Below are 15,048 nucleotides of genomic sequence, written 5' to 3'. Positions count from 1 at the left end.
GTTAGGAAATTTACTAACGAAGATAGCCTTGAACATCTGATTCTCCTGCCTCCTTAAGTGATAGGATTCCTACCAACCAAGCTACGTCCTTGGGAGAAAGCTGTTCTGTTTCCAGGGTGGGGTGGTTAAGATTTATTCTAATTGTGTGAGTATTTGTGTGTCTGTCCTTGTGGGTATATACACAAGTACCTGTGGAAGCCATAGACCTTGCACTCCTTTGGAAGCTAGAGGTAAGGTGCTTTGTTCAGCCACCCCGTGCAAGTCAAGTGCTGAGAGCCTAACTCAGGTCCTCTTCGAGAACACTACTTCCTCTTAGTCACTGAGGCACCTCTCCAGCCCTGGGCTTGGCCTTTTGTTTTATTCAGTTATGATCCATTGCTGCTATTTTTGTTTTGTTGTTTTGTTTTGTTTTGTTTTTTTTTTAGTCCAGACTGGCCTTGAACTCACAATATGTCTGTCTCAGCTTCCTGAGTGCTGAAATCAGATGTGCACCCAGGTATAACAAGGTTGTAGCATTCAATGCTGGGTCAAATGTGACATCTGTAACCTGAGCACTGCACAGGCTGGTGCAGGAGTTCAAGGCCAGCCTGAGACATTTGGTGAGGCCCTATCTCTTACAGTAAAGAGGGCTAACGATACAGAGCTCAGGCCACAGTGGAGGCACATGCCTTAATCCCGGCAGAGTGGATCTCTGAGTTATAGCCACCCTGGTCTACAGAGTTCTAGGATCCAGAGATACTGTCTCAAAAGAATAGCTCGGGGTTGGGGATTTAGCTCAGTGGTAGAGCGCTTGCGTAGGAAGCGCAAGGCCCTGGGTTCAGTCCCCAGCTCCAAAAAAAAAAAAGGAAAAAAAAAAAAAAAGAATAGCTCAATGGTAGAGAACTTACCTAACAGTGAGAACCCGAGCTCAATCCCTACTATGAAGAAATTCAAATGTTGAGAGGTTTCAGGAAGCCAGTTTGAAGCTTGGTGTGCTAGTATTAACTGTTGTGGTAAATATTTTTAAAATGCCCTGCACCTTTTATCCCACACTAGCACAGGCACCTGTAGGGCTGCGTGGCACTGCGGGGTGTTTTTATCCCAGCCGCTCCACCCCGCCCCAAGTACTCTCTGACCCAGGCAGTCTGAGCCGTTCCACGCTGACCCCTAGAGTTAGTTCTGGCACCCACAGGGCCATGTGGAACTAACCATAATTTATCTCTGGTTAGTGTCTCTCCCAGCGACTCTCTGCTACCTGCAAACTCTGGTTCCAGCTACCTGGTTAAATCAAGCCTCAATAACTGTACCCCAACAATCATTTATACGTTAAACTCTCAAGCTACACAATAAAATCACAGCCAATTGATAACGATATAACCCGCCCACCTAGATAAGATAAATTGACCTATGGAAATCCATCCCTTAAGAAATATTCATACCAACCTGTATCTAGGTAGAGGTGCATGGTGAGGGTCGTTTACGTCTGCCTCCATGTTGCCTCCTTTCTGCTTCTCCCTCTCCTAAAACTTGGTTCCCGCCTCCCTTCTCGTCCAATGACAGGCCTCGTTTTATCTTGTGTCTACCTTCACCTGCATAACGACATCAACCTATAATAAACCTGTAACTCCAGCACTCAGGGTGCTGAGGAAGGATGGCCATCCTCGTAGGACACTGAAAACTAATTCTCAAAAGCTGTCCTCTGACCAGTCGTGTCTTAATGCACAGGTGTGTGAGCATGCATGTACCACTCACTGTTTCGCTTGTTCTGTCTTTCCAGAGTTTCTCTGTGTAGCCCTGACTGTCCTGGCTATCCTGGAACTCACTTTATGACTAGAGTAGCCTTGAACTCACAGAGATCTGCCTCCCAAGTGCTGGGACTAAAGGAGGAGTGTGCCCTGGTGATTGATTGATTGATAGATAGATAGATAGAGAGATAGAGAGAGAGATAGAGAGATAGAGAGAGAGATAGAGAGATAGGCAGGCACACACACACAGATGTCCTCTAACCTCCACACATGCATATGTCACACCCACACAGGAAGAAAGGCTGACCTTCCTGATACACGTGCTGGCTCTACCCTTCATGCACTGCTAGTCTCTGTCACCACCCCACCACCCACTGCTGGATATACTCTTCACTGCCTTTTGGGTCTGTCACAATGCACTGAGCCATTGCTGGTCATTCTCTTACTGTCCTTGACTGTCATGGTCCCCGTACCTTCCCCCTCTCTACTTCCTTACTAACATCCCCTTTCCTTGCCTCCATCACCTGCATTTTAAAATGAAGAGAGTTTCTTCCTTTCTATTTTCTTAAACCCAAGAAAGCCTGAGTCCCTTGAATGCTGTCTGATTGAATATCTGAAGTGAATGAGTAGCTATGGCAGCCACCAAAACCATCCTTTGACCTCTTAAGCATTTCAGAGCAGCAGAAACCATTTCTAGTCCCATTCTGGCACCTGACTTGGGCTTTGGACTTCCTTTCCTGGCCTGATCCCTTTCATTCTATCCATATGCAAAGCCCTCTGACCTTTTGTCTGCAAGGCCATGTAGAACTCTGGGAAGGTCTTCGCACAGTGTATTAGCCTTGGAATCACCTGTGGTGAACAGAGGAGGATGGCATGCTCAGGCTAGACCACAGGGTAATCTCAGTGCCTAGCTGAGTTCCACTCCAAGTGCCATTGCTTGTATTTTTTCCAGTGGCTAAGATTGAACCTCAGGGCTTCACACATGCTATGCAAAGGCAAGCAGCTCTACAATTAAAGCAGACCAGCCCTGGCTGAATTACCTGAAAATGGTTGGGTTGGGAAGGTGGCTAGAGCCTAGAGGCATGAAGCTGCCCAGAAAGAGTTGCTTAGGTGTATCTAACAGAACTGCTTCAGGAAAAAACGTATCCTCCTATGTCAAGTGCCAGCCACTCAGCTGGAGAGATAAAGTCAATGTTCTTTGAAAACTGAAGGATGGTTTGATGTGAGGCAAGTTCCGAGAGCTGTTGGAGCGTAGCCAGCATTCCTTAAAGGCATGCCAGGTCAGGGTGTAACTCAGGTCTTCCTCAGAGTGCGGATTCTGTGGTGCAAAGGTGATTCTTCCCGAGCCTGACCTCTCTCCGGCCTTGTATGGGGGGCGGGGTGTTTCTCCTCCTTCCTCCATGTTCCTTTGGACTCTTGATTGGAAAAGCAAGGCCCTGCACATTTAACAAGAAGAAAGCTTAGTTCACTGAGACATTGAATGTTCCTATAATTGATTCTATCCTTGGAGGCATTAGCGACAGTAGGGGATTCTCTGTGGCCTAAAAGATGGGCACAGGACAAACAGTTTCTTTCACACTGTTTACAAAGGCCTGTTTTTGGGTCGTGGCTGCAGCTGCTAATTTCAGAGCCGGGCTGTGTTGGGCACTGCAGGTCTCGGCTTCTTCGTGCAATCTGCAGGTTGTGATTTGACAGCCGTGGTGATGAGCTTCCCTGGTGAAACAGTGACGTGGCAGTCTGCTGCCGCTCTGCAGTGAGCAGTCACGGTTCACAGCTCAGGTCTGTCGGCTATAATCAATAGAACATGTATACAGCGGAAAACGACCGAGTTTAGGGGCAGAAGGCCACATGTGGTTACTTGTTCCACAAGGGGTTTTAGGCACAGTAGCCAGGATATTTATCCTGAGATGAACCCCAGACCCATCATTCTCTGTTTTCCTTTCCATGAATTAGTATTTCACCATTAAAATAGAAAATATCTGATTGCTTGTAGTGCCACGCACCTTAATCCCAGTGGTCAGGAGGCAGACAGACACATCTTTGTGAATTTGAGGCTAGCCTGGTCTACATAGAGAGTTCCATTCCAGCCAGGGCTACACAGTGAGACTCAAAAAATTTACAAAGATACACACACACACACACACACACACACACACACACACACACACACACACACACACACACACCATACACCACAACTTCCAGGGCTACTCAGCAGGAAGAGGCCCTTGCCTTGCTGCCAAGCCTGTTAATCCAAGTACCTAAATTTGATCACCAGAACTGACAGAGTAGCAGGAGAAACCTTAACTCCTAAAAACCATCCTCTGACCTCACCTGTACATTGCGACACATGCATGCACATACACATTACCTCCGATAAATAAGTATAACTTGAATGAATAAATTATGGTTAACCTACGGTCTAAGTCTTCAAGAATGAGATTGGAGGGTCCTTGAGCGCAGAGTTCAAGGTTAGCTTGGACAATACAGTGGGAACACCATCACACACATACATGGATGGATGGATGGATGGATGGATGGATGGATGGATGGATGGATGGATGGATGGATGGATATATTTTTGCCAAGATGGTGGCATATGCCTTTAAATACAGCACTTGGGAGGCAGAGGCAGGCAGATCTCTGTGAATTCAAGGCTAACACCTGGTCTATATAGTTAGTTTCAGGACAGCCAGAACTCCATAAAGACCCTATCTCAAAAAACCAAAATGTGTGTGTGTGTGTTGTGTGTGTGTGTGTGTGGTGTATTAAAGCACCCTTAAGCTAAGTACAGTAATACTATAATCCCAGCACCTGAGGCAGGAGAACTTGTTTAGAAGAAACCATGCCAAAAAAAGAAAGAAAGAAAAAGAAACCATGCTTTAAATCTTCATCAGCAGTAGCAGGGGGGTCACTGGGCAGCAAACCATGCTGAAGGTAACTCCCTCACGGAACATTTTCCAGCCAGACAAAAGGCCTGAGGCTCAGGCACCCCATATACATTGAGACCCATGGCAGGGGAAGCCTACCATTGTGTATAATCTTATGACCACTGGTTGCTCTCAGTGAATGCATCTGTCCTTAGCATGTTGTTTTTAATTTAATGTATATGAGTACACTGTCGCTGTCTCCAGACATACCAGAAGAGGGCTTTGGATTCCATTACAGATGGTTGTGAGCCACCATGTGGTTGCTGGGAATTGAACTCAGGACCTCTGGAAGAGCAGTCAGAGTTCTTAACCACTGAGCCATCTCTCCAGCCCCAACCTTAGCATATTTTAGTAGAGTATTACCCAAGAGTATAATAGTTGCCAGACTCCCATTGGCCCAACCCTGAATGTTGAGTTGTTAGTTCAGCTGGGAATATTAACCCTAGAAACAGCACAACTTGGAAGGATCCACTTTGCAATGGATTGTTGATCTGCAATCTGGGAGTGACAGTGGGAGGGATCTCCCTGGGAAGAGATGCTGCTGAACTTAGATCAGGAGTTGATGGCTAGCACATCAGGGCCCAGGGCGTTGGGTGGGGTCAAAGGTTTGTCAGGTTAAGGCTGATCCCTAATCTCTTATCTAAGTAAGCAGAGCCCTTGCTGAACCATCTATATGTGCTGACATTCTGACAGTTCTTAAAACTTTTGCTATCCTTACACACACACACACACACACACACACACACACACACACTCACACACACACAGTCGTGTACAAGCTAGGCAAATGCTATACCATTGAATCTACATCCCTAACGCTGACTTTAAGACTAAAATGTAGAGCCAGGTATGGTGGCTTTTTATCCCAGCACTCAGGAAGCAAGAGGCTGGCAGATAACTGTGAGTTTGAGACCAGCCTGGTCCACATCATTCCAGGACAGCCAGAGCTAGCTACAAGGTCCTGTTTTAAGTAAACCACAAAAATGTATGGTGGCATATACCTTTAATTTCAGTACTCAAGAGGCAGAGGCAGGAGGATCTCTGCAAGTTCAAAGTCAGCCTGGTCTACATAGGAAATTCCAGGACAGCCAAGACTACATAGATCCTGTGCCCTAAACCATCTAAAAAAATCTTAGAGACTCAAATACTTTTCACGCAGGTATGACAGTGCCTACCTGTAGACAAAGAACTCAGGGTGCTGAGGATGGAGAGTTGGAGGACAGCCTGGGCTATAGTGATAGCCTGGAATGTGGGGTGAGGTGGAGAGAGAGGGTGCTCTTCTTATGTCTGTCAGGGATGTAGGTTAGTGATAGAGCTCTTGGCCAGCATGTGTAAGGCCGGGGGTTTGATCTCTATGCCATACATCCCCAAAGGTTGTTTGTTTGTTTGTTTGTTTGTTTAAGACAGGTTTCTCTGTAGCTCTGGCTGACCTAGAACTCACTCTGTAGACCACGTTGACCTCAGAGTCACAGAGATTTGCCTGGCTCTGCCTCCTAAGTGCTAGGATTAAAGTCCTGTGCCACCACTGCCCAGCCAAAATGTCTCTTTTGTCATTACAGGGCCCTGTGAAATATGATTTGCCACTCTTTTGCAGGTGACAGCATCTGCTCGAAATTCAAGAGGGGAAGTAGTTTACCAAAGTCGGACAGATAGTGTTAATCACAAGGTAACCAGCTTAAAGAGAGTGACCCGAGGGTCTGGAGAGATGGCTCGTCAGTTACGAGTGCTTGCTGCTCTTCAGAGGACCAGAGTTCATTTCCCAGTGTCCTACACGGAATGGTTCATAACCACCTGTAACTTCAGCTCCAGGGAGCTCAGTGCCCTCTTCTGGTCTCTGTGGGGACCCACACAGAGGTGGCACACAGAGGCACACATGTACATATGAACAGAAAAAGAATTTAAGGCAGCTTGATATAAATACTAGCTGACATAGTATATGGACTTATACATTCTGCGGGCCAGACAAGTGTGTTGTAGTATGTAGGGCTGGGAGGAGGCAACGCCTCCCCTACCAAACCTGGAACTTTAGTATTAGAAAAGGGGCAGCCGTTTGGAGTGTAATAAAAATTCCAGAAGTCCAAGAGCCAGAGCTCAAGCACGCACACATGGACCAATGAGATAACCCGGCAGGTGAAGTCTCTCGCTGTCAAGACTCACAGCCTACATGCGGTCCCCAGGACCTACACAGTGGGAAGAAAATCCAGGAGTTGGCACACATGCACACAGTAAATAAATGTCACATGCATGCATGCGCGTGTGCACACACACATGCACGCACACCACACAGACACACACACACACACACACACAGAAATGGGCTAAATTGTGTTTGTTTTGCGAGACCCAAACGGTAACACATTGAGGAAAACCTACCCAGGAGAGAGCCTGTTTAGCCCGCCCAGGGCCATTTGTATCCGTCAGCACAGGGTTCCAAGCTTCCTCCTCGTGGGTGGTGAACACCACGGCTCTTGCCCTGACCTGCCAGCCGCAGTCAGGCTGATGCTCAGTTCTCTGTTCTGATGGCACCGTCCTGATTCCCAGTTGCTTTTTACTACGCAGCTGAGTTCCATCACTGGTCCTGGAGCTGTTTTCTCTCTCTCTCTTTTTTTTTTTCTCGGAGCTGGGGACGGAACCCAGGGCCTTGCGCTTGCCAGGCAAGTGCTATGTTTTCTCTTTTTAAATCGTTTACTTGTTTGTGTGAGTATATGTGTGTGTGGGGTGCTCTCTTGGGGGGAGGGTGTGCTCACGCTGTAGAGGACGTCAGGCGCACTCTATCTATCCCTCTCACAGAACCTAGAGCTAGACCAGCAGCCAGAAGCGATCTTCCTGTCTCCCCTCCCACGGCACTGGATTTGCGGGCCAGAATTCTGCCTCAGGCTTGCTCTCTCGCTCCTCATGGGTGCTAGAATCTGAACACGGGTCCTCATTCTTGCACAGCCAGGTCTATTGCCCACAGAGCCATCTCAACCCCAGCAGCTGACTGGCCTCTCTTAAGTATTTTTTGTTGTTTGGTTTTTATGTGGCCCAGGTTAGTATTGAACTCCTGATCTCTTGTCTCCATCTCTAGAATGTTGGGGTTATAAGCCTGCACCACCACACCAAGTTGACACCTATGCCTTCTTACCGTGTTTTTCCTTTCCATCAGTCTGTTCCCTCATGATTACCCAGACACCATGAGATCATATGGTATCTCCACCCAGTAGGTTCCTTCTGCCCTGCTCCTCCTACCTTGCATCTACTCCCACATAAACTAGAGCTGAGACCTCTCCTAACCGGCCCCTCTCTCCTGATCTCTCACTAGTGACCAGCGTTCTCCAGGTTCTCGGGGCACTGGGACTACAGCTCCGTCTTCCCCGTGATAGCTGCACTCTGACCTATGCTGGAGTTCATGAATGTTCCTCTCTAGACTCGCTCACAGCCAAGTCTCAATGCCTAGAGTAGCATCTGCCACATACGGAGGACTCAGTAAATATTTCTGATTTCCCAGGTGAGTGCATAGAATGTCTCCTCGGAGGTGGATCCCTAGAGAAAATCAGGAAGTGAAGTCCTCTGAAACAACCAAGCGAGAAGAGCAGGGCCAGTGATAGATACCCAGGTATCTAGGAGGGGCTCCCAGAGTGTCCCAGAAGCCAGGCATACCTGTGCAAGGGATAGAGGCCATCAGCTACCAAAGGGAACAGGTCATAGGGGTACAGGGTATAATGTACATTCCCGGGTGAAAGCAAAGATCAAGACACTTTAGAGATGTCAGCATCCCCGGGGACCGTGTGATTCCCAGATGGGAATCAACCCCTTGTTTTAAGCCTTTAGTTTATCTGAATAGCGCCTGAGCCTCTCCCCCCACTTCCAAGGCCTTCTAGCACCTCAAATTCTGTCTGCTTAAAAACCCATGAGAAGGGTTGGGGATTTAGCTCAGTGGTAGAGCGCTTGCCTAGCAAGTACAAGGCCCTGGGTTTGGTCCCCAGCTCCGAAAAAAAAGAAAAAGGAAAAACCCACGAGAACACAAACGTCCTTGAACTCTTGAAGCCACCAGCTCTTCTCACCGTGGGCTTTGTCAGGTTACAGAATTCCCGTGACTGCTTCCTCAACTCCAAGTACCAGCAATGGCCGATAGCAAGCCCCACAGTTTAAGAGGCCACAGTCTCTCAGGGCCGCCAGCCTCTGGATTCCTGGGAATCCATAGCCCCGCCTTTCCAGCATGCTTCGTTCTATGTCTGTGGTTCTGTCTGTGGCTGCAGTTAGAGCAGCCGCCCATCCATTGGGAACTGGGGCCTGGAGCGAGTAACTGGGTTCTGTGCCTGAGAGTTCCAGGAGGATCCACTCTGCACCTCGGCCTTTCAAAGGATTTCAGTCTGGCCCTCGGGCAGGAACAGCTACTGCTGGGCACATTGCCTGTGTACTTTTTAGACACTTGGGGAATTGTTCAGATTTTCATTTATTTTGAAAATTCTGACTTTGGGGTATAGCTCAGCCAACAGAGAGCCAGCCTGCTTTCCATTTGGAGACTGCATTTAGTCCCTAGCACTGAAGAAAAGAAAATCAGAATTAAAAACAGGTAGTAATGAGAATGTTAGTGAACCTAGACTAAATGTGGGCTGTCTGTGCGAAGGAGTTGGTTTTGTTCTTTTTTGCAGTGAACCCAGGGCACAGTGTTAGGCAAGTTCTCCACCACTGAGCTCTGCAAACCAGGCTGGCCTCGACGAACTCAGAGATCTGCCTGCCTCTGCCTCCAGGATGCTGGGATTAAAGGTGTGTTATCATTGTGTTGTTGTTGCCCGTGGAAGCAAAGTCACCCAGAGTCACAGTGTGGCCTGACCCTCGGTTGGCATCACCTCTTCACTGATGAGGGACACGTGGATGAACTCTCTCTTCCTCTACCTAACCCTTGCCACCTCAGGGACACGGATGTACCTGTGGGAAGAAAAACAGTAGTCTCTTGCATGGTGGTGGCAGTGGAGGTGGGGCTGGAGAGGATTGTTGCTAAGAGGGGAGCTTCCAATGAAGGCATTCAGAGTACTAAGGGGCAACGTGAAGACTTTTATACTTACGCCTAAGGACAGCACTTCAATGTCTGTCTCTTAGTACTGGGCGTTTTCTTGGTGTGTGTGTGTGTGTGTGTGTGTGTGTGTGTGTGTGTGTGTGTATGTGTATGGATAAAAGTTCATGGATCGGGGTTGGGGATTTGGCTCAGTGGTAGAGCGCTTGCCTAGCAACCGCAAGGCCCTGGGTTCGGTCCCCAGCTCCGAAAAAAAGGAAAAAAAAAAAAAGTTCATGGATCTAATTGTGCACACACACGTGTGGAGACCAAAGAACAACTTGAAGGAGTTAGTTTCCTTCTTCCACCATGTGAGTTGTCAAGCTTGACAGCAATCACCTTTACGTGTTTTGCCCCATCTCCTGCCCCTGGACCTTGTTTTGTGAGGCAGGGTCTCTCACCGAACCTAGAGCTCACCGATTTGGCTAACTGGCCAGCAAGCTTGAATCCTCCTCATTAGGGTAGGATTACGGTATGTATGTATGTAAGTATATATGCATACATGTATGCACGTGTGTGTATGATGTATATATATGTGCATGTGTGTATGTCTGTGTGTGAGTATGCATGTGTGCATGTATGCATGTGTGTATGTATGTATGTGTATGTAAGTATGCATGTGTGTATGCATGTATATAAGTATGTATGTATGTGTATGCATGTAAGTGTATATGTGTGTATTATGCATGTGTGTATGGATGTATGTATGTGTGTGTATGGATATATGTACATAATGTATGTATGTAGTATATATACTGCCATGCTTAACTTTTTGTGTGAGTGCTTAGGATCCAAACCAAGGCCTCAGACTTCCTTGGTAGGCACTTTACTGAGCTATGTCCCCTGCCCAGGTTTTTGTTGTTGTTGTTGTTGTTGTTGTTTTTAAGAAAAGTCCCCAGGGGCTGGAGAGATGGCTTAGAGGTTAGAAGCACTGACTGCTCTTCCAGAGGTCCTGAGTTCAATTCCCAGCAACCGCATGGTGGCTCACAACCATCTGTAATGGGATCTGACACCCTCTTCTGGTGTGTCTGAAGATGCTACAGTGTACTCATGTACATAAAATTTTTAAAAATTAAATTAAAAAGGAGAAAAGTTCTCTATAACCTAGGCTGGACCTCACTATGAGCCTAGGCTGCCCTCAAATTTGGGCAGTCCTCCTGCTTCAGTCTCCCGAGTGCTGGCATAGAAATGTGAACTAGCCTTCTTGTTACAATAAACTGCATCTTCCATCCATCTTCCTGGAGCTCTGGGAGAGTGACTTAGGAAGCTGTCACCAGCAGACGATCCTCAAGCGGACTCACAGAGGATAGAGACTTTCCCTGTGTGGCAGGAGGAGAAAGGACAGTACCTGGCCAGAGAAATGTAGTTTTGTAAAGATCCATTTGCGGGGTTGGGGATTTAGCTCAGTGGTAGAGTGCTTGCCTAGCAAGCGCAAGGCCCTGGGTTCGGTCCCCAGCTCCGGGGGAAAAAAAAAAAAAAAAAAGAATCCATTTGCATGGCAGCATGGCACATGTGCGCCTTAGAACGACAGAAGTAAATTTTATTCTCTTGGTGTAATTGTCATCTCCTAAGCTTACTGCCTTATCTGCTAACCTAGGCCTAGTCCTGGAAGCCCCCCTACAATCTAATCTAGGCCTAGGATGTTTTCAGCCTCTGAGTCTTGCTGAATGAGCTCACCCTTTCTAGTTATTTCTGAACTCTGGCTGGCTGATTCAACTCAGCTGTTCTGGCTCAAACTCATCTCCAAGCTGACTGATTCAACCTGGCTTCTCTCTGGGCTTCTGACTTACGCTTTGCTTGACCTCAAACTAACTCCGGCAATATGTTCTAATCTTCTGGCTTTTTCATTCTATGGCTCGTTCTGTCTTTACCTGTATCTAGCTGGTTCTCTCTTCAACCTGCCTCTGTGATACTCTCCCAGCAAAACTGCCTCTCTGTCTCTCTGTCTCTGTCTCTCCCTCTCTCTCTCTCTCTCTCTCTCTCTCTCTCCCCCTCTCTCTCTCCCTCTCTCTCTCTCCTTCCCTCCCTCTCTCCCTCCCTCCCCCTGTTTCTCTGTGTCTGTGTCTGTCTCTATCTGTCTCTTTCTCTGTCTCTCGCTCTCTCTGTCTCTGTCTCTCTGTCTCTCCCTCCCTCCCTCCCTTCCTCCCTCCCTCTCTTGCTCTCTCTCCCTGTGTCTGTCTCTGTCTCTTTCTCTGTCTCTCTCTGTCTCTGTCTCTCTGTCTCTCTCTCTCTCTGTCTCTCTCTCTCTCCCTCCCTCCCTCCCTCTCTCCCTCCTGCTCTCTCAGGGCCAAGCTACACCACAACTAGAAAAAGGATTTTTGTTGTTGTTGTTGTTGTTGTTGTTGTTGTTGTTGTTGTTGTTGTTTCAGTAAATAGCACAATCCCATAGACTGATCACAGGGGTTCACAGTGTGATCAAACAGAACAGTGCACAAGGCACTTAGCATTGGGTGATACTTAGAAATGCATTCCAAGGGCTGGGGAGAGCTCAGGAAGCCCTGACTTTGACCTCAGCACAGTAGAAACCAGGCATGACATGATGACATGGTGACATGGTGACACGATGACAGGATGACATGATGGCATGATGGTGGATGCCCGTAATCCCAGCACTTGGGAGGTGTAAATGAGAGGGTCAGAGACCGGAAGCCATCCTTGACTGCATTGTGAGTGTGAGTGTGAGGGCATCCTGGGCTACTTGAGAGAGACCTTGTCAAGAGAGAGAGAGAGAGAGAGAGAGAGAGAGAGAGAGAGAGAATGAATGAGAATGAACAAAGAAACCTCTCAGGAAAGAGAGTGGGAAGGAACGAAGGAGGACAGAGAATAAAGAAAGGTGGGCGAGGGCAGGGGATGGAGAGTGGGCGGGTGAGCAGAGAGCAACCAGCAGGACGGGGTGGGCTGAGGAATGGGAACGGTAGACGGAATGGGACACACAGAACCAGCACAACGCGTAGGACTGGTGCTGCTCATTCGTCCGGGAAACCAACACCCAATGATGGCTTCACCCAGAGGATAGCTAGGGAGACCTGAGGGCTTGGAGGAAGAATGTGCAGATTCCAGCCACCCTTAGGCATCACGTGGAGACCTCTGAAGCCTGAGACACAGCCTGGAACTAAGAGCCAGACAAGGGAGGGTTTCAGGGAGGGAGTCACCAAGATGGCAGCCTGTACCATGATTGAGTAGCAGAAGGAACTAAGGCTGGGGGCTGTCGGGAGAGAGGGCACAAGGACAGGATTAACTGTAGTCAGGTTCAGGTAGTAGAAATGAGGAGAAGAAATCTGTCTTTTCTCAGCCCTTCCCCTCCTCCTCTTCCTCCCTTCCTCCTGCTCTTCTTCCTCCCCCTCCCCCACCCGGGTCTCTTTTTCTTGCTGTGGTGGAATCCAGGGCGGGGTCTTGCTTATTTGCTTATGTTTGACAATGGCTTTACTGCTGAGTGAATCTCCCAGTCCTTATTGTCTGTTTTTCCTTTATAGTAATGACACACCTCCTCTTTAATAAAAATAAATCCATCCTATGTTGAAAAAATAAAATAGTTCCCGATATGTTAAGCGCTGCTAAAAAGCGAAACTCCGTGAAGCTAAGTCCACAGTCAGCCCACCTTCCCGTCCCCAGGTTCCTCCACTCAGGGTTAACAGTGAGGCAGAACTGCTGAGCAAGCTGAAAAGAAAGGGCAAGGTCCCTGCCAGGTCCCCTGAGAGCTGGGACACTCGTTACTATGAGAAACCTCTAAAGAGCTTCGGGTGCAGTGGCCTGATCATGCTTGAAGAGTAGCTGTGCTGGGGGGAGACAGTGTGAGAGAAGCGGTGTGGGGGATTCCGGAAGACCCGCGGGCTCTAGAGGAGAACTGTGATGGAGTCCCGGGGGTGGGGCGCGGTCAGGGCAAGCAGCAGGTGCTGCTACTGCATTCTTGGGATGGGGGAGGAAGTATTGAGTCTTCTGACCCGCTGAGGGGCAGGTGAACCTCCAAATGGAAATGCCTTAAACCCTGGAGGGGGTGGGCAGGGCCGTATTGAAGGATCCTGCTGCTGGAAGTGTGGCTGTCTGCAGTCCCTCCGTGTTTAAAGCCACAGACTGGGAGGCCTGCACCTGGAGGAAGTGAATGCTTCCCCCAAAGCCCAGGGGAAATTGCCCCTGTTAACACCTTCCAGCTCGCCACCAGCCTCCATATCCTATTCCCACCCGACCAGCGATTGGCCCACGGACCAGTCAGTCCTTGGGGAAGAAATTAGAAGGTGGGTGGATCTTGAAGTCCAGCTGGGATGAGTGTAGAGAGTAGTCAGCTTGTCACTGGAGCCTAGAACTTGGCTGAAATCTAGAGTTTAAAAAAAAAAAATAGGTTGGGGATTTAGCTCAGTGGTAGAGCGCTTGCCTAGCAAGCACAAGACCCTGGGTTCGGTCCCCAGCTCCGAAAAAAAGAAAAAAAAAAAAAATAGCCACAAGGCCGTGGGGCAGGGGATGATGCACACCTTTGCTCCCAGCACTCCAGAGGCAGAGGCAGGTGGATCTCTGAGTTCAGGCCAGCCTGGGCTACAGAGTGAGTTCCAGGATAGCAAGGGCTACACAGAAACTCTGTCTGGGGGATGGGAGGAGGAAGGACTAGTCATAAAGCTGAGGTGTGGCTCGGTGGAGATATACCTCCTTTGAGTGGATGAGGCTTTAGGTTCGTACCGGTAGAAAAGAAGGGAGGAAGAGGGAGAAAGAGGGAGGGTATGGACTCTGTTAGATAATAGTAGACAATATTGTACATTAGATAATTTTGTGGTTTAATTTCTTGTGTGTGATAATGTGCTGTGATAAGAGAATTCTGGTCCTTAGGAGACACACTTTTCTACACCACAGACACTGATGAGAAAGCTGGTGGAATGCTCTGGCTTCACTTCCTTTTAGTCACTGACTAGAGGTTACTCCACTAGCTCTGCTGGAGACAACACTCTGACCTGTCAGTCACAGTGGTCATGGAACTTAGAGATAGCCCAAATTACTGGGGAACACCACCCGAGCAGGCCGGATTAAGTGCTAGACCAGTACCCCTTTCACCAGAAGACCCACACAGCACCTCAGGCCACAGTGACACCACCCTTCCTGAGTGCCTGTTCTAGAACCGTAAGGTAACTTTCCTTAACTGTAGTCACCCTCCTTCCATTAGACCAGCCTGCTTCTCTCTTCAAAATGCCCCTTAAGCCCGGTCCTCAGAGAAGGATTTAAGACTTGGGACCCTGGCCTCTCACCCGTGGCTGCCTCTACAATCAACGCACAGTTTCAGTGCCGCGAGTCAAACGGGCTGTGTCAGTAGCCACAGGTAAAGATAAAGAGACCGAGTCCTGAAATTTCTCAGTGGCTCTACGATGCTAAACATGCA

Source organism: Rattus rattus, chromosome 9 (assembly GCF_011064425.1).
Source record: "Rattus rattus isolate New Zealand chromosome 9, Rrattus_CSIRO_v1, whole genome shotgun sequence".
Lineage (NCBI taxonomy): Eukaryota > Metazoa > Chordata > Mammalia > Rodentia > Muridae > Rattus > Rattus rattus.
The sequence above is the reverse complement of the archived record's forward strand: the minus strand, read 5'-3'. Positions refer to the sequence as shown.